We start from the raw sequence: 23,975 nt of genomic DNA on the forward strand, positions 1-23,975 counted from the left end.
TTGCCACTAGAGATCATTGTTGCTCTTTGCAGAAGAAGTCAGCATTAAGTGTTTAATTTAGTACATATCAGTAAATGCAGTGCTGTTCTTCACAGAATGCACTTCATAATATCAAAACAGAAACACAAGCAGAAATTACTTCCAGCTCCAGCATTTCTTCTATAAAATTTAATACCACAATAATAGCAAATAGAGTCCTAGATATTTCTGTCCCAACACCAACATGTCACTGATGACTTGAAAAAACTGTAGGCTGGACTGCATCAATCTTAGCCTTAGTTCTTACAACAAATATCAACTATTTCCCTTCAATCACATAATTTTTTAATGTAATTTACTCCTGCAATGAAACAATAAAATTTGAGAACATTTCTCAAGCTTGACATAAAATGTTTTTGTACGCATATCTTTCTCTTATTATAAAGTCTCTATCTGCACCAAAATTTTTTGTTCTGAATATCTATGTAATTTCAGTCTTGCATCTTCATACAGACAGTGAAGTTAATTCAAAACCTCCCATGGAAATTTTATTAGTATCAAAGTATTTTGAATACAGTATTCACATTGCATAACACCAAAAAAAAAGTAAAAATGTATCAGGTGGGAATAAAATAGAAAATGCTTCCCTCTTTTTTTTTTTTTTCCGCTCAGTTTTTGCTCAAGTGAAAAAAAAAAAAAAAATCACAGAAACTGTGTCTGTGATGGAGACACTGAGATTAAATGCTCAATCCGATAACCAAAATTCCTTTTGAGTTTAGTAAAGCCAGGACTGAATGATGTTCATATTTCTGTATATTGGTAGTCAAAGATCCTAGAGTACAGTGTTGGAACACACTTTTTCTTCTTCTGTACCCTGGCTAGTTAAAGTGTAGCCAACAATATGCATCTTCAGGTAAATGTCCTCACCATTAAAAAAGAGTTGGGAAATGTAAAATATGACAAACTGCCTCTTTCCCTTCCTGAAAAAAAGCATGACAAAGTAATCATTCCTCTTTCTAAGAACTAGAACTATTTTGTGTGATAAATAATTATCTCTGCATCAAAACAGGGGACTGAAGATAAATCTCAGGAAACATTATCTGCAAAATAAAAAAAGGGGAAATTCCAAATGATAACCGACCAAATGGGTAACTATGCATATCAACCAAACAGCTAAATCCTATAGTACGTTAAAATAATCCCAAGTGTATGACTGGCAACACTAAGTATACAGACTTCTGAAGTATGAAGGATTTTTAATTTAGGGCTCCCTATGGTAATATGTTGTTTGTTTTAATGATTGTTGATTGTTTCAGTGATGTATTTTGAAGTATGTCCCTAATCTTTTGTGATTTTTTGTCCTCTTGGGATGTATTTAAAATTATTTTAATATGACACGTGTACCATTTAATTGTACCATGTTTTATTTTTGAGATTTTGATGTACCCAAGCTTTTCCTGGGTGTTTTTAAAACCATTTACATTGGTTTTCAAAATCAAAATTGCAATCTGGAAAAAATAGAAAATAAGATCATCGTTTCATAGGTTCGTGTACAAACTCGTTACACCATGCTTAGATCTGTTCCAAATTGAGTGACCTAATTTGGTTTGTGTAATACTCGAGTAGGACAAAAGTGTTATATACTTCATGTCCATGATTGTATACGTAAAGCACTGAGGTTCAAGCCACAAAACCACACTATCTTCTTGTTTTTCCCTCGCTGGCTGTTAACGTTTCAGTGAACTTCAGGATCTTTTTCAAGCAAGGCTTTTGATTCTTCTTCAGGAGGTATTAAAAACCTATCTGTTACCCAATTTATAGATAAAATTATAACATTATTTCACAAGGTCATTTCAAGAAATAATTTATTTGGCCCTCTGGGCAGGGGGAAAGAGGATTATTTCTTTCTTCCAAGTCTTTTCCTGTCTCTTCTTCCATCTTGGTCTCAAAGAGGAGATATGGCTTCTGTACTGATTTACTGGGCTAGCAAATGTTTTTTAAACATTTTAATTTGAATTAATTTCAAGTGCATATAAGTCTTTCCTAGTGTCAAGACAGGAGACATTTTAGGCCCCCAATATAAATGGGTGCTTATATATTTGCATGTTTCTGACACAGAGACACATGAAGCCAAATTGCTGTTTTACACAAGTCAAGGAACTGTGCAAATCCTCAAGATTTCCTGCAAGACCTAATTTCTTCTCATCTCTCTCCCTCCGTTCAAGACAAAGGATTTCCCAGTGTGCAGGGAGAAGTCAGTTTGAAAGTTAGTATGTTTTCAGATTATACTGGCCCTTCAGAAAGAAATAGAAACTTAAAAGACCTTCATAACCCTTAGAGAAAATGAGAACAAATATATGAGAAACAGAAAGAGTGTGAAAAAAGAGGAGGTTTGCTTTCCTACCTTGTCATTTATTAGCATGTCCCAGAGTTAACAAGAAATATGCACAGAATGATCCATTCAACAAAGAAATAAAAGACAATGAAGAGAAATGCCAAAAGAATTCCAGAGAAATAGGTTAGTCTATTAATACTAAGCTAATTCAAAGGAAATAGGTTAGTCTACTAATATTAAGTTAATATTTGTATTTTTGTGCCTTCAGTATGGCTTTAAAAAAATGGTGCTTACTGCAAAATTGCCAAAATGGTAGTAGACATCTTTGGCATTCTTTGATCCTCTCTTTCACCTCCTCTTGGCTTCCTGCATCTTTTACCTATGGTCAAGATTCAACAGCAAGGCCTAGTAGAATTTAGTATCCTTCTTAACCTTCACACTAACAAGCAGTGGTTTAATTTCTTACAAATCACGAAGAAAATCAACTAAAGTTGCATAATATATTTCATGGTAATAACACTATTCATAATAGATGAATAAAGCCCACATGCTTGCATTATTACTTTGTCTTTGCATTGCCCATAAAAACAGTTAAAACCTACTTCTTTTGCTAAATTAACATTACTGCACTTCTGATGTTAACTAAAAACAAAAATATAGCAGAACACTTTTTCTGAGACATATAAGCCTGCTATATATCTCCCAAATTGTTGAGACACCTATTTTGGGGGGCAATAAATACAAAGGAAGCAAAGTACAGTATATCTTTTGATACCTATTCTTGATGTGAGTGATTATAATTTTAACAGATGCTACATTGTTTGATGAAACATTTTAGATTCTGAATGAAGGGTCCTTGAAGACCAAGAATGAAAATAATGTCTTACATGTGCAAAATAAATCTGACTTCTCAAGTACAATAGTCATTTACTGCTATCTGGAGTGCTGTGTAACGCAGTCATCACAGAGTTCATCAACAGACAATAGATGATAAGTCTTCTTCTTTGTGAAAGAATTATCTCCTCATATTTTATAGGTGTTGGGCCAAATCCTTCAGTCCTTACTCTAGGATTGATTTCTCAGACCTTATTCATGCTAGATAGGAATACTTCAATCCATGCCAATGAAATACTGTTAACTCAACTCCTTCATTAAGATGAATAAAGATATTAGTTCTCAGGCAAAGAAGGCAATTGAGGGGTGAGTAATGAATGAGCATTTTGTCTGGTAAGGAACAAAACCTTTACTATATATTTAAACTATTCACTTCATACAGGATCACATATAATTTAAGTATATTATATTTGACCTGACCTTTGAAGCAATTCTTGAAGAGTCTGTAGGAATTTGTGTTAATAATCTGAAAAAAGAACCAGACTCTGGACGTTAATTACTGCATATTTGTAAAATATTTATTGTCTATGAAAATAACATTGGTTTTGTTGTTTTCATCAAAGTGAAAAGTTCAAACCCTCCTTGTATACATTAGCTATTCTCACTTGGCAGTTCATCTGACTTCAAAATGACAATGTCAAAGTATGTAGTATATGTGTTTATGAAAGTATACAGCAATTAGCCCTTTTAATTTATATCAGCCTTTAATAAATATTAGAGAGAATAAATACCAAATGGTACCGTTTTGGGAAAAAAAAACCCAACAAAACCTGAAGGACAAATTTATGGAAATGTAGCAATGTTTTATTTCACAGTTAACATTTTAGTATCTAGAAATAATTTGGAAAATACTCTCATGCCCTGTTAACTCTTTGGTGCAATTAGTTTCTACTTTAAGTCTGCATAGTCTTCCGTGTTCTTTGAGTACAGGATTAAGCAGAAAACAATAGTACAAGACCTATGATTATAAGAGCCTGCTGTGCCAAATCTGTTACTTCTGGTTTTGAACTATTTTTTCTTAAATTTTACTACTAAACATAAAGGTTGTTTCTAAGTAGGAAAAATGTTGTTTGAAACAAAAATCACCAAATGGAAATAGTGAAGTTATGATAGACAAAATTTACATCTATGAGTAAATTTAACCAAGAAACTAATATTCTAGCTGTGTTTACAAATGCACCCTTCTTCATCAAAATGCATATTAAAATCTGTAGTATATGAAATACCTCTTGTGTTAAATTACGGTGACTGGTAGAAGGCAAGAGGAAGGTCACTGTAGCTGATAAACATAGTTATGCAAATGTGTTATTGTGAGAAGGCACTGAACAGGGTTAAAAATTGTACTAAGGAGAAGGTCAGAGATTTCATGGGTCTTTCTGGCCTTGAAATCTATAAAAGTGAAGAGGTGAGCAAGGAAGAAAATGAAGATGAAAGCAGGTTTTTTTTATTTTTTAATTTGGGTCTATTTGATGAATAAAAAAAATTTGGTCTAGTAGGAAAAAGATTTCGCCAATAATGATATCTTCATCACGAAAACCCCCCTCTATTTTATTAAAATATTTGTGAATTCACCGTATTTTCAAGTTTCTCTGTACTCATCAAGCACAGAGACATATAATAGTCACTCTGAGATTCTCCAGTTGCAGGTTCCTCAGAAGATCCCTGATCCGACGCCACTATTGATTTAATTTGTAGTGCTTATGTTAAGCATCGCATTTAAGGGGCTTGTTCTTTAGTTTGTGAACAAATTTTATTTCGGAGAGAAGAACAAGCCACAGCTGGGATCTACTGAGTTAGTACGGACCTCACCAAGGATTTTGTGTACATGTAACTCTTTTGCCTCTGGGCAGTAGATGGTCTGTCATGCTGATGGGGGCCAGACAGAGTAAACAACCATAGTGGATGTGTATACTGTGGTTTATTTAATATCCAGCAAGATTAAAACTTTCACTTTACTCGTTTATGGCACGTGCTTACTCAATTTTCCCAGTGTTACACTCTCCAGGTTGCAGTTTCCCCTCGTGACAGTGGCGTAGATTCCTGCTGGTATGGGAAGGTCAGACAAAAAGTTGTGTCACTTTACACTGTGCTGCTGCTGGCAGTTACCAGTCTTGGGGGTCACCAGACAAGGTCCCTGGTTATTCCCATACCTTCTTCTCCATGCATCTGTCTTCTGACACCTGGGATCTTCGCTGGCTTCTCAGATCTTTCCTACAGTGTGGATTTTCACATTATTCTTTCCAGGTCTCCTCCTGTTCCCTGAAGCCATTGCTTATTTTTGATAACTCTTTTTTTTTCTTCTTCTTTTTTTTTTTTTCTTTGCCTCCTTTACTTTCCAGAACCTCCAATCTCCAGTTTTCCTGATCTAAATAGTTCATATGCAGAAACACAATGTCTGCTTAGTGTCCCAGCTGGTCATTCTGACTCATGCCTCTATTAAATGGAGGATGCAGGAAGTGACACTTTGTTTAGTCCAAGTGACACCAAAATGTACCTTTAACTTGTACCAGTTGCCAGTAGCATGCAGCAGGCTTCCTCTTGAGAATTCAAAAGTTCGGTTTTGGACATTCATCCTCCACCTTCCCTGCAACATGCACACAAAATTACCTGTCGCTTTTCATCTTTCAGAGTCTAAGATTTTTTTTTTTTTTTTTTCCATAGGAAAGTTTACCCCGAGTTGTATTGCAGCTATTTTACTACAATATGCTATGGTTCAAATGAGTACCATGAGCTTCTTTCTGCCAGTGAGACAAGTAAGACACCGTAGATGGAACAGGTGAAGAATAGTCATTTTGATCTCAAACCTCTGTGGATGGTGGATCACCATGTTTGAGTAAATGGCAATATACTGACTTTTCCTCATTTTTACACCTTTTTTAACACTTCATTGGGCTGCACAATTTCTTAGCAGAAGTTCCTTTCACAGTACTCACAGAGGTTCAGCAGAGTAAGGTAGATGTTGATATTCCTTCTGACATACATCTGTGCAGTGCCTGCTGTGAGATTTACAGCTCCAGGAGGCCTGTGCACTAAGCCTTCACCCTCACAGAATTTCACCTGTACTGTATGTTACAAATGAGAGAAGAAAACCACTGTTCTGAATTTTTCTTCCAGGCTGATACAGCAAAAGAATGATGAGCATGAAGGACATACAGAACGGTATTTCACCAGCTTGGAGTGAGATGCAAGAAAACCCTACCACTAAGTGCTGCATTGAACACAAGAGGCACTACAAACAATAGATCAAACACAAAACAGAACTGACGTGTGCAGCTAAATGAAGGAACCCTTTTCACTTTGCGAGAGAGAATAAATGGACTAGAATGTGTTCAGCCTACACAGATTTTAGAGTACAAGTAAACAATGAGAACGGTTTTGCCCAATTCTTCAGTTTCTCTTAGAGTCTCTCTATGTGGCTTTCTCCAAGGTATTTTATAGAATAAATGGTGCTCATACATAAAACTTGAGAAATATCTCTGAAACTACATAATGAAGGCATGCCACTGTCATTTATGTTATATAAAAGGCACATCATGCAGCAAAACTTTATCTTGGCTATAGGTGGCAGCAGAAGACTAAGACTCTAACAAATACGCTAAATGGAACAGTGTTTAAAAGAAAGTTATTTGTACACTAAAGATGAATATTCTCTTAGTAATACATGAACATTATTTAACAGGAACTATAGAGTCAATAGAATGCGAACAATGACTCCCCCTCTCAAAAAAAACGCCATTGCAGCCAGAACTAGTCCTTTTCTTCAATGAAGTGAAAAGCTCGTTCAATTTGCTCAGCGTGGGAGTCTTTGTCATTTTAACTGGATGGCACAATAGATATTGATAAAAATAAAAGTCTTTTAACATAATAGCAATGCAAGACAATACCAACAAAGTGTCTTGTCTGTCAGCAATAGCCATTAAAAGTGTATTAAAACATGAATTCAGCTCTTTTATTTCTTAAAAATAAAAAAGGTTGGTAAGTGCTTACATGCAAAAACCGTCTTGTAAGGAAAGAGAGACAAGGAGCTCAGGAAGGAGAACCACCAGATCTAGGCATGGGAAACAAAAGCAAAGTAAAGAAAAAGTGTCCACGAGTAAAAAAACAACCACAAAAAAAAAGGAAAAAAACAAACCACAAAACCAAAGTCAATGACTAGATCAAGCCAGAGAGAAATATAACTCTAAGCAACGCCATAAGCTTCATATATGCCTGAACAAAATCTCATTCAAAGATTCTGTGTGTCTATAAAAATCTTTTTTTCTTTTTTTCACTCCACTATAAATGTTTGTTACTTTCTAGAATTAAAAGTTGTTGTTCACTAGAAGAAATTATCAGTATTTCAAGTAAAAGATGCATTTGTGCAAAACTGTGAGCCTTTTAATTGCATAGTAGCAAACAAAAGGGGATGGGGGGGAATCCTCCATGAAAGCATTGCCTTGCTTTCACTTACTGACCCTGCTAAACTGTTTTGTACATAAGTGAAGTATACGTGGTGGATTGTCTAGCAAATAAAAAGGATAGCTTTCACTGTAGGAGAACAGTGGGGAGAGAAGATGAAAGGATCCAGTACAATCCATGGCAAGATTTTCTGATGAAACAGCTAGTGAGGAAGGAACAGTTTTACAGTGCCTTACAATGTTCAAAGCATACATATTAAAATAACTTGCAGATGTAGGTTGTGCAAAATATTAGGGACAGTACTTGCTAAACTCAGTTTGCTCAGCTGTTTCTTCTCTTTCAAAAATTCATAAGTCCTGCAAATCCTCAGAGCCCATTGTCTAATTATACTGGGCATCTTGTATACCTTCTCATTAAAAACTAACCTCCTATTTTAATGACTTGCTTGAAATCCTTTGAAGATCAGACTGTTAGTGACTGAAAGTTGTACTCTGAATACCCCTTCATGCTGCCCTCCTCCCTTTATTCCTTTCTGAGCTTTGGTAATTTCTTTTCTTTTTTTTCTTTTTTTTTTAAATTTCAACTAATTTTAGATGCTTTAACTGACTTCAAGTAAAAATACTGAGATGTTTCATTTCAAGGCCACTTCTGCACCCTGACAGAATGGGTCGGTCTGAGTGAAGTGTTTAGGTTGCTTTTAGCTAATGGGAAAGAGTCTCTTATCTATTTAGCTGAGGCAGTTGTTGAACAGATGTATCTCTGACACAGTGCAATATTTACAGTACTATATTTTAACAAATTGGGTTATATTCATGCCTGGGATAATTCCAACAGATTCATTCAAATTACACAAATGATTAATTTGTGCTCTGGGTTTCAGATGATAAACCCTCTTCCAGTTTTGTATTTACAGGGTGTATTTTCTTTATCATCAGCTTCTGGCTAAGATCACTATGGTTTGGACAATAATTCTAATTCAACATTAAGTGTTTGGCTTATGTCACACATCCAAAGATCTTGGACAGTGTCAGCCTTAATACAGGGATTAGATATTAGGAAATGGACTATTATTTTTTTTTTAATTTGCTTCTTTTAAAACAGATCCTTTACAAGTACTTTTAATGCCCTTCTGTATATTTTCCACAAGCACTTTACTCATAACTATTACTCACTTCAATTTCAAGTGTTCTTTTTCTATACTTTGGGCTTTCTTTTTAACTTCAAGAGAATGAAGAGTATATTCTTCATTCCACATGGACACCTCTGGGATCTCTCCCAAACAAGGAACTAGAATTCTAGAACTGAAATAACAAATAAAATGCTGTTCATGTTGGAGACAATTTTATCATTCTTTTTCTGCTTTTTGCCATTATAAATAAAAATATAGGCTTTACATGGAGTTTCTCTTACAAAACCAAATATAGTGACAATAATATTTTAAAAAGTGGGGAAGTGTAATATTAATATGCAAGTAATTTCATTTTCAAAATATATCCAGGTAATAATTTTTGTGTTATTTAGTAGATCTTATATAGCTTACTGTATATAACAAAATTCAAAGAGAGCCATACTGTGATACTCACAACAAATGGCTTTTTACTCCATAAGCTTTCTCATTTATTCCAGTCAAAGTGACATGTTTTATACCCACAGAAAACCACACATGAATCTTCTTTGTTTCAACATTGAAAAGATGAAAATATAACTTGCTAAGAAAAACCTAAAGTTTAAAATTCATTACAAATTATCCTGGAAATTATATTTTGTTTATTTTGACAGGTGCAGAGAAAAATTCATAAAATATTTCATCTCTGTATCAAACATAATGGGAAATAGGGACATTATTTTGATACATGGTTTTACTAACAAGTTTCAAGATGAAATATTGCCTATCATAGAAAATACACCTATTCACAAGCAAAAAAATAATAATAATACAAAAATTGCTAGCTTTAATAAAAGCCGGGACTTACTGATTAAATAACATTTTATATTCAAGAGATTCTCTACCATAAAGGCCTTTATTGAAAAGGTCTGATGGGCTGAGAGAGAAGTTTTATTTATTTTATAGATGCTTTTCTCAAGTACAATTCCCTCATGCCTAGAATAAACCTGGAGTTAGGAAAGCATGAGTGGAGCTCTTATTCAAACAACTCTGCATCAAAACACAAATAACTTTCTATTAGCCATGTCACTAGGTTAAAGAATAGGTAGGCAGAATTCAAGCAATTATCAGGGAAACATTGGAACATTCTTCAGAACAACCCTGACCTTAATAACTTGTTTAAAGATCTTCTCCTGATGGCTTATGGAAGAAGCCCAACTTAAAAGACAAAAGTGTACTCTTAAAGTGCATTGTTCATCACTGTAGAACCTCAGTGGCACAGCTACTTTTGTGATGCCTGTGGCCGTGTAATTCGACCCCCAAATATAAGTGTTTTATTTTATCACCCTATTAGAGGAAAAAAAGAAATTCTTTCCTATTTAATGAATAATAACGTATACTACAAAGAATGTTTCAGTAGTGTATCCAACCAAATGTCCTTGCACTCCAGTTAGTGTATGGATCAGACCACAAAAATTATGACGGAAGAAATGTGTAAAGAATCTGCTTTTCGTTAGTGGAAATGATGAAGCCTCTCGGCAAGCTGAATACACTAACAGCAGGAGAGATTCTAATCTGAGGTACTCAGCATACAAAGCTTCTTAGTTCAACAGAAAACGTGTTTATGAGCTTCTGAAGCCACCTATTCAACACCTCTCAGGTACAAGGACTCATCCTTCTAAAATGAATAAGTTTGTAAAGGAACAAAGAGGATCTTCAATCACAGTTCCTTTCCACTTTCCACAGGACAGGCAGAAGCAAAACCACCCCCAAAAGTTAAGTTTATATATCTATTTTATAAGTAAACATAATTTATGTCATTTAAATATTACTAATAAAGTTCAAATTCTTTCTTACTTCTTCAGGTTTCAATAGTGCAATACAGTGAGAGTACTACAAATGTTACATGTGATATTCAGCTATGGATATTCACAGCAAAGCAGAAATATCTAAAATAGTGACAGATCATTCTTTTAGCACAAATCTTGTAGAGTTACTTGGCCAGAAGATTTAGAGATGTTGCCTGTATTATCTGACAGAGTGCAGTTACTCTTGCTTCCAATCTTTTCTATTTTTCTTCTTCTCTACTATGGAAAGAAGTACTCTGATTTCCTGGCTCCCAGAGGAAGGAGAAGCTTCAGTCTTTGTATAGATGTCACATTCCCCCAGAGTAAGAGGAATTTTTGCTTTCCTCTGGACTGCTGTAAGATCTTAGCATTCTGTGACTCACTTGATGGTTGTATTGACTACCCTGCACCTAAATTTTAATGTAGAGTACTGTTACAGATGCAAACACTCATGTGAGACACATTAAACTGTCTTTGTCTCAGCAACAAAGACATGCTGTTTAGTTCTGAACATTTCTCTCTAAGTCTCCTGCTATCTCTATTGCCACAAATATTTAGTTATAGATCAGATTTACATATTAAATAAGAGCACTTTACATAAATAGTGACCATTATGGTTACCTCACAATGTGCAGATGGAAAAATATCACATCTGCTGTGAAAGTATAACTTTGTTTCATTTTCCTTATTGTTTATAGAAATAGCCATTTAAACTTCGAAGTGTGAAGGAAATTGTTCCAACGCTTCACTATTCAGACTGCTAAAACATGGCCTGTACTTCTAAAAAGAATTTACCTTGCTTAAGCTTTCAACCTCTGAAATTTTTGTAACTGGTGGGTTAATATATTGCTAATTGTTAGACATATCTTCTCAGATAGATGTTTACGAACCATAAATTTATTTTTTTGTAGATATGCTGAATAAATCCAGCTTCTTAGTAAAGCAAATTTCCAGTTCTTCACTCAGAGAACCACAAAATGACAGAGATTGGAAGAGACCTCTTGAGATCATCTAGTCCAAGCCCCCTGCTCAATCAGATCATGCTAGAGACAGTTCTCCACAATCATAGAATCATAGAACCGTTTGGGTTGGAAGGGAGCTTTAAAGGTCATCTAGTCCAACACCCCTGCAATGAATAGGGTCATCTTCAACTGGATCAGGTTGCTGAGAGCCCAATCTAACCTGACCTTGAATCTTTCCAGGGATGGGGCTTCAACCACCTCTCTGGACAACCTGTTCCAATGTTTCACCACCCTCATTGTAAAAAATGTCTTCCTTGTATCTAGTCTGAGTCTACCCTCTTTTAGTTTAAAGCCACTACCACCTGTCCAATTGCTAAAGGCCCTACTAAAAAGTCTGTCACCATCTTTCTCATAAGCCCACTTTAAGTACCGAAAAGCCTCAATAAGGGCTCCCCAGAGCCTTCTCCAGGCTGAACAACCTCAACTCTCTCAACCTGTCCTCATAGGAGAGGTGTTCCTTCCGTCTGATCATTTTTGTGGCCCTCCTCCAGATGCGCTCCAACAGGTCCATCTTTTTCCTGTACTGAGCACTCCAGAGCTGAACACAGTACTCCAGAATGGGGTCTTACCAGCATGGAGTAGAGGGGCAGAATCACCTCACTTGATCTTCTTTTGATGCAGCCCAGGATATAGTTGGCTTTCTGGATGTGAGTGCACATTGCTGGCTCATGTTTAGTTTTTTACCCACTAGTACCTCCCAGTCCTTCTCCACAGGGCTGTTCTCAATCCCTTCATCCCCCAGCCTGTATTGATATCTGCCGCTGCTCTGACTCAGGTGCAGGAACTTGCACTTGGCCTTGTTGAACCTCGTAAGGTTCACATGGGCCAAACTCTCCAGCCTGTCAAGGTCCCTCTGGATGGCATCCCTTCCCTCCAGCATGTTGACTACACCACACAGGTTGGTGTTATCTCCAAACTTGCTGAGAATGCACTCAATCCCACTGCTTATGTCATTGATGAAGATCTGGCCCCAATACAAACCCCTGAGGGACACCACTCGTCTCTGATCTCCATCCGGACATTTAATCATTGATCACTACCCTTTGAATGTGACCATGTCCAGTTGGGTTTTGATCATCTTCACAGATGGAGACTTCATAACCTCTGTGGACAACCTGTTACAGTGTTCAACCACCCTCAGAGTAAAAAAAAATATTTTGATGTGTTCACGTAGAATTATCTGGGTTTTAACATGTGCCTTTTGTCCTGTCATTGGACACTACTGAGATGATCCTGCTTCTCTCTTCATTCCCTCCCATCAGGCTTACATATATTAAAAAGGTCCCCAAGCATTCTCTTTTTCAGGCTGAAGAGTCCCAGCTGTCTTAGTGCTTCCTCGTGAGAGAGATGCTCCAGTCCCTTCATCATCTTCAGGACCCTCTGCTGGTATCTCTCCAGTATGCCCATGTCTCTTTTGTGCTGAGGAGCCCAGAATGGGACACAGTACTCCAGATGTGGCCTCATCAGTGTAGAGTAGAGGGGAAGGATCACCTCTCCACCTGCTGGCAATGTTCTTGTTAATGCAGCCAAGGACCTATTGGTCTTTTTCACTGGGAGACTGCATTACTGGCTCATGGTCAGATGTTATCAACCAGAACCCTGAGGTGCTTCTCTGTAGAGCTGCTTATCAGCTGGTTGGCCCCCAGCATGTATCCAAACATAAGATGATTATACCTTCCTAGGTAGAGGACTTTGCATTTCCCTTCACTGAACCATGTGAGATTCCTGTCAGCCTAGTTCTCCAACCTGTTAAGGTCCCTCTGAATGGCAGCACAACCACCTGGTCCTACAGACACCTCTCCTGGTTTTGTATCATCTTCAAACTTAGTATGGGTGCACTCACTCTATCCCAGTATCAGGTCATTGATAAAGATGTTGATTGGCTCTGGTATTGCCACCTGGGTACACCTCTAGTGACTGGCCTCAAGCTGGACTTTGTGCCACTGATCTCAGCTCTCCAGGTCCACCTGTTCATCTAGTTTTCAATCCACTTCACTGTCCACTTTTCTAATCTGTATTTTCTCAGTCTGTTTATGAAGATATTAGGGGAGACAGTGTCAGATGCTTCACTAAAGATGAGGTAAAAAACAGCCATTGCTCTCTCCTCAGCCACCAAGCTAGTCACTTCATTGTAGAAGTCTATCAGGTTAATTGAACATGATTACCCTTTCATAAAATGATGGTGACTGCTCCCTTCTTGTCCTTCATTTATTTAGATGTTTTCCAGGAAGATTTTCTTACCAGGGACAGAGGTGAGACTGACCCACCTGTAGCTGTCCTGAGCTTTTCTTTTCTCCCTTCTTGAAGACAGGAATAATGTTCTCTGTCTTTCAGTTTTCAGGAATCTGTCCCAGTTGCCACAACTATTCAAAGGTAATTGAGAGGGGCCTTGCAGTGACAATAGCCTATTCCCTCGGGACTCATGGGTGCAACTCATCAGGGCCCATGGACATGAGTGTGTCTAGTTTGTTCAAGTGCTCCCTAACTAGTTAGAGAGGGTAAGTCTACCCACAGAGGATAAGTGCCTTCTTGCTAACTTCTGTCTACTCTGAGGGGCCTCAGGTATACACAGATTTTTTGATTTAGTTTGGATTTTTGTTTGGTTTTCCTTGCCATGTGTGTTGGTATACCTTTCTGCAGATCCCTAGTGCTTTGCTGTGACTCTTTGTGCAGTCCATGTGTTTTGGCATGCCTTTCTTCATGGCCAAACTGTCTGCCACATTCATTTCCGTTACTTGTTATTTCTGAAACACCCCAATTTTTATAAATATCCTTCTTAAAATTTTAAAAAGTAGAAATCTCCAGAGTTTTCTGGTAGTGTTTTCATGAGTACCACGTGCAGGTGTAAAAACTTCTTCCATCATTTTTCTGTTTAAGGTTATACTTGTTCCCTTGTCTACAGCTTCCTATGGGGACCTCATATAGCTAGCTAATGTGGTTCTCTGCTGTGATTTTGAAATCCTCCTCAGCCTCAGTAAATATCAGACTTATATGTTGAATGTGACTGCATTCTTTGCTCCTGTGTTTATGACCTGTTAAATCACACTAGAATACCTGTGATTCATATGATCCAAGTCTTGTCTGCACAACTGGCCAGTTCTTTTTATTGTTTATTATTTATAAACTTTTAAGCACCTGGAAATTTTTACCAGTAGTCATTATATTTATTTCTTCATCATTCTGGACCAGGAAGAGAGGCTCTGCATATACTGCACTAAGAACAGATCTTTATTATGCTTCTGAAGGAACACCACTTGATAATGATTTCCCATTCACTTTTCTTTTTGTATGATTGCATGCAATGAGATAATGAGTTTGTATCATGCTTATACTTCAACAGCTTGACACATGGAATTCAGCCATATGATTCATTGCTGTAGCAACATTTACTTTTATTAACTAAAACTCTACTTTCATAAAAAAGTATCAAGTTTGAAAACAAAGTTATTTTATGACAATGGATAATTTCTTTCTAATAAGCTGCATGAAAATATTTGTATTTTCAAATAACAAAAACAAAACAAAACAAAACAAAACAAGTTGTTCTGGACACTGCCTTTGTAATAGTTGCATTTTTATATTTATTATTGATGTTTTCCATTGCATATTTCATTTATTTGGAAAGAAATACGTGGGTTTTATTTTATGAAGTAGAAGATAATTATTTCTGGTATAATCATTGTCATCAGGAATAAAGGTTTTGTAGCAGAAATTCAGCAACACTTTCTCACCTGCATTAGGTCTGCAAAACTTAGAAGAACAAATTGAAGTAATTTATTCTGTGATACATGGCAACATATATATAAATATACAGAAGAAGCTTTTACTATTGAATCTGCAGATAGATATTATGCCATGAAATTGGATGGAGCCTGGCCTTAGCTTTGATGAAATTTGAATCTGGCACACAGTTTTACAGCAAGCAAATTCTTCACTGGGTTTTAATAAGAGTTCAAATCTTGAAAGAAGTAAAGTTAATAAAAGTCCTGACATAGATTAGATCTCTTACAGGAACTCAGGTATAGATTTTACACAGTGATCTTGCTCCTTGAGGTATTTATTTTCTAGAGGAATGAGCACTTAATTAAAACAAGGAGACAACAACAAAAAAACCCCTTCCCTCTTCTCAGAGTTAGGTTACATCAAATCCAAGAAGATTCTGGAGAGATTTTACTTACTTGGTTTTTTGCTTCCTTTGGAAAGGTGTTTTTCCATATTGCTTTTATTTATGAATGCAGTGATTCTTCAGCTGTCTATATCTATAATACATACCAAACCCTGACAAACATAGAGATGTATTAGGAGGGAAAGGCTGGAATTCCTTTAGGAATGTATTTTCCACTTTTTCAAGGGAATCATCTACTAGCATAACTAAGAACTTTTTTCTCTTACAATTTAGAGGGAAATAAAGTATTTTAGTTCACATATTTACATATTTTTCATAAAAATAATGTTAAACAAAAAAAATACGATTCAAATCCATTTAAAAAAAAGTAAAATTTAGTTTGATGGCATTGGAGATTTTTTTTTCTTACTGTTTTTTCCTCGAACCCTCCACCACAAAAAAAAAAAAAAAAAAAAAAAGACAAAATATTAAACATGAGAATCTCAATTCTCTCATATTTAACACAAAATGAAAGGAATTCTCAAAATGTTCTCTAGTTTCCAGCCCATATTACTACGTAAAAGATGACTAGGAAGTAAGCTTGAAGACCCCGTTGAATTGTCAGCTCTGAATTGCTTCAGCCAGCTCTCTCTGAGCTAAATCTGTGACAGAGATACTATCCTTAATCAGGTGGAATGTGACCTATCATCAGTGCCACTGGGCCTCAGGGGCAGGGATTGGTCTCATCCTCTTTTATTAGCAGTACATTCATAACCTTTGAATTAAAGAATTTATTTCTTTTTAAATCATTTTACCAAAGCCTGAAACATTCCAAATAATAGCAAAAGCTTTACAGAAATGTCTCACTGGATAAAAAAATAAATAAAAATCAAAACTGTTAGCATAACTTGTATTATCGCAGCAGAGCACTGTACAGATAATGTGTTTCAGCGCAAAAGGTCACTTCGTTACCTTCTCTCCTAACATGCCTATACAGCTTGCTGAGATGACTTCAAAAACTACTTTCTTGACAGTCTCTTTTGGGATCAAACTAGAAGCACTCAAATCACAAGGAACTGCTTTCTGCCTTCGTGTCAAAGGCTGCTGGCACCAGTGAGCTGGCACATTTCTATATCACTGGTTCTGCCTTGACCTAAGCCAGCCATATTCCTGCTCTACTTGCTGCCAGAGATCATAACCCTGTACAGATGGCAAAGGGGCAATGACAACTCTGTGGATGTTACTGTCACAGAGGCAGTGTTTGTAGGGGGGGATGACACAACCTGCTCATGACTTTCCCTTTTTATGCAACTGTCAGGCCATTCCCAGTCTTGGAATAAGCTTAGGATACAGGATACTAATAATTAAAGTGTTAGAAGTCTCTCTTCCTCAGTAGTGGAGTTTTAAACAGAACAGCATAAACAGTGTGATTCTAGTGATAAAGTGGTATTTGTGTCTCTCTCAATAAATAAATAAACCCACAGTCCCCTCCCGTGGTCAAGGAAACTTTGAAACTCTATCAACTTTTCTTCTAAAAAGACCAGATGGTTTGTTGTTAACAGATATGACACAGTCCCTTCCTCAAGGTATGGATATGCTGACTCTGTGGTATTTCTAATTAATTTTTAAAAAAGGTTAATCATAATTTCTCTCCCTTGTTTCAAGTCACTTTCTGATTAAGTTCAAAGGAAAAGTACTGATTTAAATCAAAATGTTCACATCTAACCAAAAACTGACCCCTGAAGAAGAGTAGGAGGAGTAAGATAATTTATTTCAGGTACAGATCAAACTATTCTTTGTGCCATCAGTATATAAAGAATACTTTAACTATAGAGAGCTGCTTTTAAAGGAGGGCTTACACAAACTTTCTAGAATTAATTTTTATGCTTATTTTTTCAATTTGGTTGAGTTTGAATAAATACACAGAAGGTGGATTTTGCCTACAGATCTTAAATGGTGTGATTCGTCTCCCAAAGCAGACATATTGAGAACTATCTGAGATGTCACAAAACATCTGAGGTGTTCTGCATGCAGCTGATGTGTACGACACAGGATCTATGGGAAACCCATATGCTTCTTGTGAGGAAGTGTAGGTCAGGTTAGATACCCTCAGATATTTCACGTGTCACTGGATACCTATGTTTAAGCAATTGATTGCAGTGCTGAACTTTAAGAAACATAAATCTCATCCCAATTGACTTTTGTGGAACCAGAACGTTACTATCAGTTTATGAGAGCTTCTTATTGTTTATAACTACATTGGAAGGGTATTGGTTAAATATCAGCAGTTAGGCAGCAACTAAGAATCAAGTGTGAGCAATTGTATCAAGCCTTGCTGTGCAGGAATCAAAAACAGCCTCTTCAAGAGGATATTTATCTCATCCACCTCAAACGTATTTTATGAGAAGTTGAACTCTTCTTAGGAGGACACACAACCAGACCTTTGTGAGAGTACCTGGCTTTGAGTAATTGTTGACACACTGCACCTGGAGTACTGTGAACCAAGAAAATTACCTTGAGATGTATGAAGCAGTTACCTCATAAAGAGAATAACAGTAAATCATTTCGCTCTTTATACAAAAACAATGCATGCCAGCTAAAGAGTAGATAAAAAAACACCTTTGTTTTTAAAAATCTTTCATTCTGAAGCTATTAATAGCTTTTTGCTAAATTAGACAAAGGAAGCTAATGAAAATTGTATTCCTAAAATAAGAACAAAGGGGAGAAACGCTTTACAAGGAAAAGTATAATAGGCAGTATGGGTTTAATTAGTGACTAAAGAATAGAAACATTGAAATAGTATAGCTTGTTCAAGGCCAAAGGATGCTGAAATTTTGAGAAGTTAATTGAGAAAAATTTATAGGGATCTGAAATAAAAATGAGACCAGAAACAGTAGATCAGATTAATTATTTAAAATTGTCACAGAATATACCTGGATACTCAGTTCAGAATTAATTTGAAGTTGGCGTTAGATGTAACATTAGAAAGCCAGATACTCACACTGAAAATATTGGGTAAAATTCATTAGTTTCTGTGTCTATGAAGTATTTGTGATAACTCTCAAAAATGTATTGGTTACTTGTTTCCTTATTCTCATGTGAATTTTACAAAATTCTGTGAAATGGAGTTAATCTTCTGGAGACTGAAACAAACAAAACCACAACTATTAAAGTGATTTAAATACGTCATTGCTAAGGTACATTTCTAAATTTTTCACTTGTTTTTTTTTGGCAACACAAAATTTTATTTTAAATTTTACATGCCTTTTAAAAAGAACTATAATAAACATTAGAGGGTTAAAAACTAAATAGGTAAAAATCTATCCAAAGTAATTCTTCCAGCTGCTGTTCTGTAAAAATTACAATCATAAACATTTCTGTTTGATTTGAATTGATTCTCTTTCTGGGCCTTTCTTCTAAGGACAGTTCATGCAAGTCCTTCAGACATTCAGAAGCCCGTTAGAGATCCTCAGGCTGTATTCAAAGCCTGACAAAGTCAGTGGGAATATTCTTACTGATTTCGGTGGCTTTGTTTACAGTCAAAGGACATGCAGGTTGAAGTCTATCATTCATTGCTATCTGTCAACACAGGGATATTTCTTTGAATATTTAAATAGATTCATATATTTTAAGGCCAGTGGTCTGTGATAAATTAACCTTGTAATCTCTTTTACATATTACAAGACAGCTAATTTCGTCAAGTCAAATCATGTGCGATTCCAACACAAAACATTCTTCATTTTCCTTATATGATGTTTTTAAGACTAGACTATTTATTTATTTATTTTTATTTTCCTTTCTAGTCTGTTGAATCTGATTTTGTCTTAATGCTTATTTAGTCCTAAACTGCAGAATTATCCTCTGAGTCACTATAGATCAGCTTTGTCTCTTAAGCTGTCAGGCTCTTTGCTCTAGTAACATGGGAATAAGACCTGCATACCAGCCCCTCCTTCGCTCAGCCTTGTCTCCTTCTGCATCTGATTAAACATGAGTAGGTCTGCTGATTTGTTAGAGGATGTAGTTCACGACAAAGTTAGAAAGTGGTTAAAATCTGCTTCTATCTACAGTCTGGACCAATACACAGTGAACATCTTTCTCGTATGCTTTCTGAAAAAACATGCTGTGGACTTGCATGCTCAGAAGAGCTTTTTCATTGATCTCAAAAGGAGGACAGATATAAAAAAAAATGTTCAACAATAATGTTTATATGGTTGTATGTATCTGTAAGTGTCTAGATTCATGTACGTGTGACTTTTGCAGGATCAGGACCCACGAATGAGTCATTAGAACTGACGTGAATTTTTATAATATTTTACCAAAAACTTGGAAATTTAAGGGAACTCCATCTTTCTCGAAAGATAAACTCTAGCTAAATTGTACACATAGATTGTCAGCTAACAAATTCTACTTTAAATAAATGTGATTAAATAAAATACATATTCACACAAAACCAGTAGGAGTTAGATGGAAAGTCAGTCCATTGAAATAAATAGGCTCCAATAATTCTGCCAATAGCTATGTTAGATATCGAATCCTACACATTTTGCTTTTGCAATTGCAATTTATTTGGAAGAGGAGTCATTGTAATGTAGAGAGGTCAGCCTTCGAGACCCATTGGTTTAAAAAAAGATTTGGTTAGCTAGCAAATCTTATCATGTCATTCATTTTATCTTATACTGTTAATGGCATTATTTCCATTGACTTCAAGGGAGAAAAGAAAAAGAAAGAAAAAGAAAAAGAAAAAGAAAAAGAAAAAGAAAAAGAAAAAGAAAAAGAAAAAGAAAAAGAAAAAGAAAAAGAAAAAGAAAAAGAAAAAGAAAAAGAAAAAGAAAAGAAAAAGAAAAAGAAAAAGAAAGAAAAAGAAAAGAAAAAGAAAAAGAAAAAGAAAAAGAAAAAGAAAAAGAAAAAGAAAAAGAAAAAGAAAGAAAAAGAAAAAGAAAAAGAAAAAGAAAAAGAAAAAGAAAAAGAAAGAAAAAGAAAAAGAAAAAGAAAAAGAAAAAGAAAAAGAAAAAGAAAAAGAAAAAGAAAAAGAAAAAGAAAAAGAAAAAGAAAAAGAAAAAGAAAAAGAAAAAGAAAAAGAAAAAGAAAAAGAAAAAGAAAGAAAAAGAAAAGAAAAAGAAAAAGAAAAGAAAAAGAAAAAGAAAAAGAAAAAGAAAAAGAAAAAGAAAAAGAAAAAGAAAAAGAAAAAGAAAAAGAAAAAGAAAAAGAAAAAGAAAAAGAAAGAAAAAGAAAAAGAAAAAGAAAAAGAAAAAGAAAAAGAAAAAGAAAAAGAAAAAGAAAAAGAAAAAGAAAAAGAAAAAGAAAGAAAAAGAAAAGAAAAAGAAAAAGAAAAGAAAAAGAAAAAGAAAAGAAAAAGAAAAAGAAAAAGAAAAAGAAAAAGAAAAAGAAAAAGAAAAAGAAAAAGAAAAAGAAAAAGAAAGAAAAAGAAAAAGAAAAAGAAAAAGAAAAAGAAAAAGAAAAAGAAAAAGAAAAAGAAAGAAAAAGAAAAGAAAAAGAAAAAGAAAAGAAAAAGAAAAAGAAAAAGAAAAAGAAAAAGAAAAAGAAAAAGAAAAAGAAAAAGAAAAAGAAAAAGAAAAAGAAAAAGAAAAAGAAAAAGAAAGAAAAAGAAAAAGAAAAAGAAAAAGAAAAAGAAAAAGAAAAAGAAAAAGAAAAAGAAAAAGAAAGAAAAAGAAAAAGAAAAAGAAAAAGAAAAAGAAAAAGAAAAAGAAAAAGAAAAAGAAAGAAAAAGAAAAAGAAAAAGAAAAAGAAAAAGAAAAAGAAAAAGAAAAAGAAAAAGAAAAAGAAAAAGAAAAAGAAAGAAAAAGAAAAAGAAAAAGAAAAAGAAAAAGAAAAAGAAAAAGAAAAAGAAAAAGAAAAAGAAAAAGAAAAAGAAAGAAAAAGAAAAAGAAAAAGAAAAAGAAAAAGAAAAAGAAAAAGAAAAAGAAAAAGAAAAAGAAAAAGAAAAAGAAAAAGAAAGAAAAAGAAAAAGAAAAAGAAAAAGAAAAAGAAAAAGAAAAAGAAAAAGAAAAAGAAAAAGAAAAAGAAAGAAAAAGAAAAGAAAAAGAAAAAGAAAATAAAAAGAAAAAGAAAAAGAAAAAGAAAAAGAAAAAGAAAAAGAAAAAGAAAAAGAAAAAGAAAAAGAAAAAGAAAAAGAAAGAAAATGAAAAAGAAAAAGAAAAAAGAAATGAAAAAGAAAAAGGAAAAGAAAATAAAAAGTTTCCTGATTTTAGCTAGGACAGAGTTAATTTTCTTCCTAGTAGCTGGAACAGTGCTGTGTTTTGGATTTAGTGTGAGAACAATGTTTATAACACACTGACATTTCAGTTGTTGATAAGTAGATGTTTATCCTAAGTTAAGGGTTTTTCCGTTTCCCATGCTCTGCCAGACAGCAGGTACACAAGAAGCTGGGAGGGAGCATGGCCAGGGCAGCTGACCCAAACTAGCCAAAGGGATATTCCATACCAAAGGACGTCATGCTTGGTATATAAACTGGGAAGGCTGGCCAGGAGGGGAGAATCGCTATTGGGCATCAGGGTCAGTGAGTGATGAGCAATTGCATTGTGCCTCATTGTCTTTTCTTGGGTTTTATTTCTCTTTTATTTTTTGGTTATATTCCTTTTCATTACTATTACTATTACCATTACCATTACTATTACTATTACTATTGCTGTTACTATTACTATTGCTGTTACTATATTGGTTTTATTTTATTTTATTTTATTTTATTTTTTAATTAAATCATTCTTGTCTCAACCAATGTGTTTTACTGGTTTGTTTTTTTTTTTTAATTTTCCTCCCCATCCCACTGCAGGGGAGGAGTGAGTGAGCAGCTGCGTGGTGCCTAGTTAGTGGCTGGAGTTAAACCATGACCAAAAAAAAAAATGATTAGGCAAGCTACATTTAAATAGGTTCAGGATATAAAAATATACTAACTGAAGAACCGTTATACCACAATTACGTTACATAACATATCCATGCTCACATATTCACACACACACACGTATGTATGTCTTATAAGCACAAAAAACTACTACCATTCACCACTACAGATTTTGTGATGTGTTCAATTAAACTGATTTTAATAATAAATTGAAAAGTATATATTAACTTGCTGATTAACTTGAGTCCCAACTTAATATGAACTATTTAATGTGGAAGGATATTTACAAAATAAGGGACATGTGAACAATCCAGCCTTTTCAGAGAGCCTGGGCTGGGACATACCGGAACTGTGGAAAGCATAAACAACTTCCGGTGCAGAGGACATCAACATCTTGCAGGTGCAGGACAAGAGACAGCCGCCATTAATGACGCAGTTTTAATTCCTGAAGAAGATGGGTGTGAACATCTGTGAACGTGACTTGAACATGACTCACAATATGGCCAACCGGGTTGGACTATGGGCCGATTATTTGTGATGAAGCCAATCAGTATTTATTGGGTGTGGTCGAGGGTTATATATTGCACTGAAAAACACGGAAATATTCACTTGTTAGATCACATTGATCGTTTCAGTGTTCTCACGCAGCTCCCGCAATTTCACATAATTTTCAGTTTCCCGGTTGGAAGACAGGTGCTTAGTTTGTAAGCATCCAAATTTGGCTAACCCACTTAAGTTTAGTATTTGGGTTTGAATTGTTCACGCTAAACAAAAGTAAGTACACAAAAAAGCCTCCAAATTTCATTTAAAAAAAAAAAAAATCTTTTGGAAAGCTCTAGAATCTGAAGCTTTTGGACCTTCACGTAGTGACTCCACAATGTTAATTTTCTCACTTTTATTCTCTGTTATTCTGCTTCCTGCTCTCTCAGGCTGCAATTAACATTACTAAAAAAATGATGTCAGAGACCATTCTTTGTCTCTGAAGCCAAGACACGTGAAATGACTCAGAGATTAATTTTCTTCAATGCAAAATAGGGTATCTATACCAAACTGCCCACTGTGAATGGTCACTGGCATGTGTTTTCTTCTGAGATGTATCTGAGCGACGACTGGGAGAGTGCTAGCTGCCATGGCCTGAAACTGTGCTTAGAACATGTTAACAGATAAGCAGCCTGGACAGTCATGCGGCTGTACTCATGCTCTAGCCTTGTTTTATTTAGTGTAAAGGTAGCCCTAATTCAGCTGCTTTTTTTTTTTTTTTTTTTTGTGTCACGATTCTGTTGATCATAGAATCATAGAATGGTTTAGGTTGGAAGGGACATTAGAGTTCCAGCCCCATCTGCCATGGGCACGGACACTTTCCATTAGACCAGGTTGCTCAAAGCCCCATCCAACCTGGGCTTGAACATTTCCAGGGAGGGGGCATCCACA

The sequence above is a fragment of the Leptosomus discolor genome, chromosome 1 (genome assembly GCF_034619465.1).
Source record: "Leptosomus discolor isolate bLepDis1 chromosome 1, bLepDis1.hap2, whole genome shotgun sequence".
In the NCBI taxonomy this organism is placed as follows: Eukaryota; Metazoa; Chordata; class Aves; order Leptosomiformes; family Leptosomidae; genus Leptosomus; species Leptosomus discolor.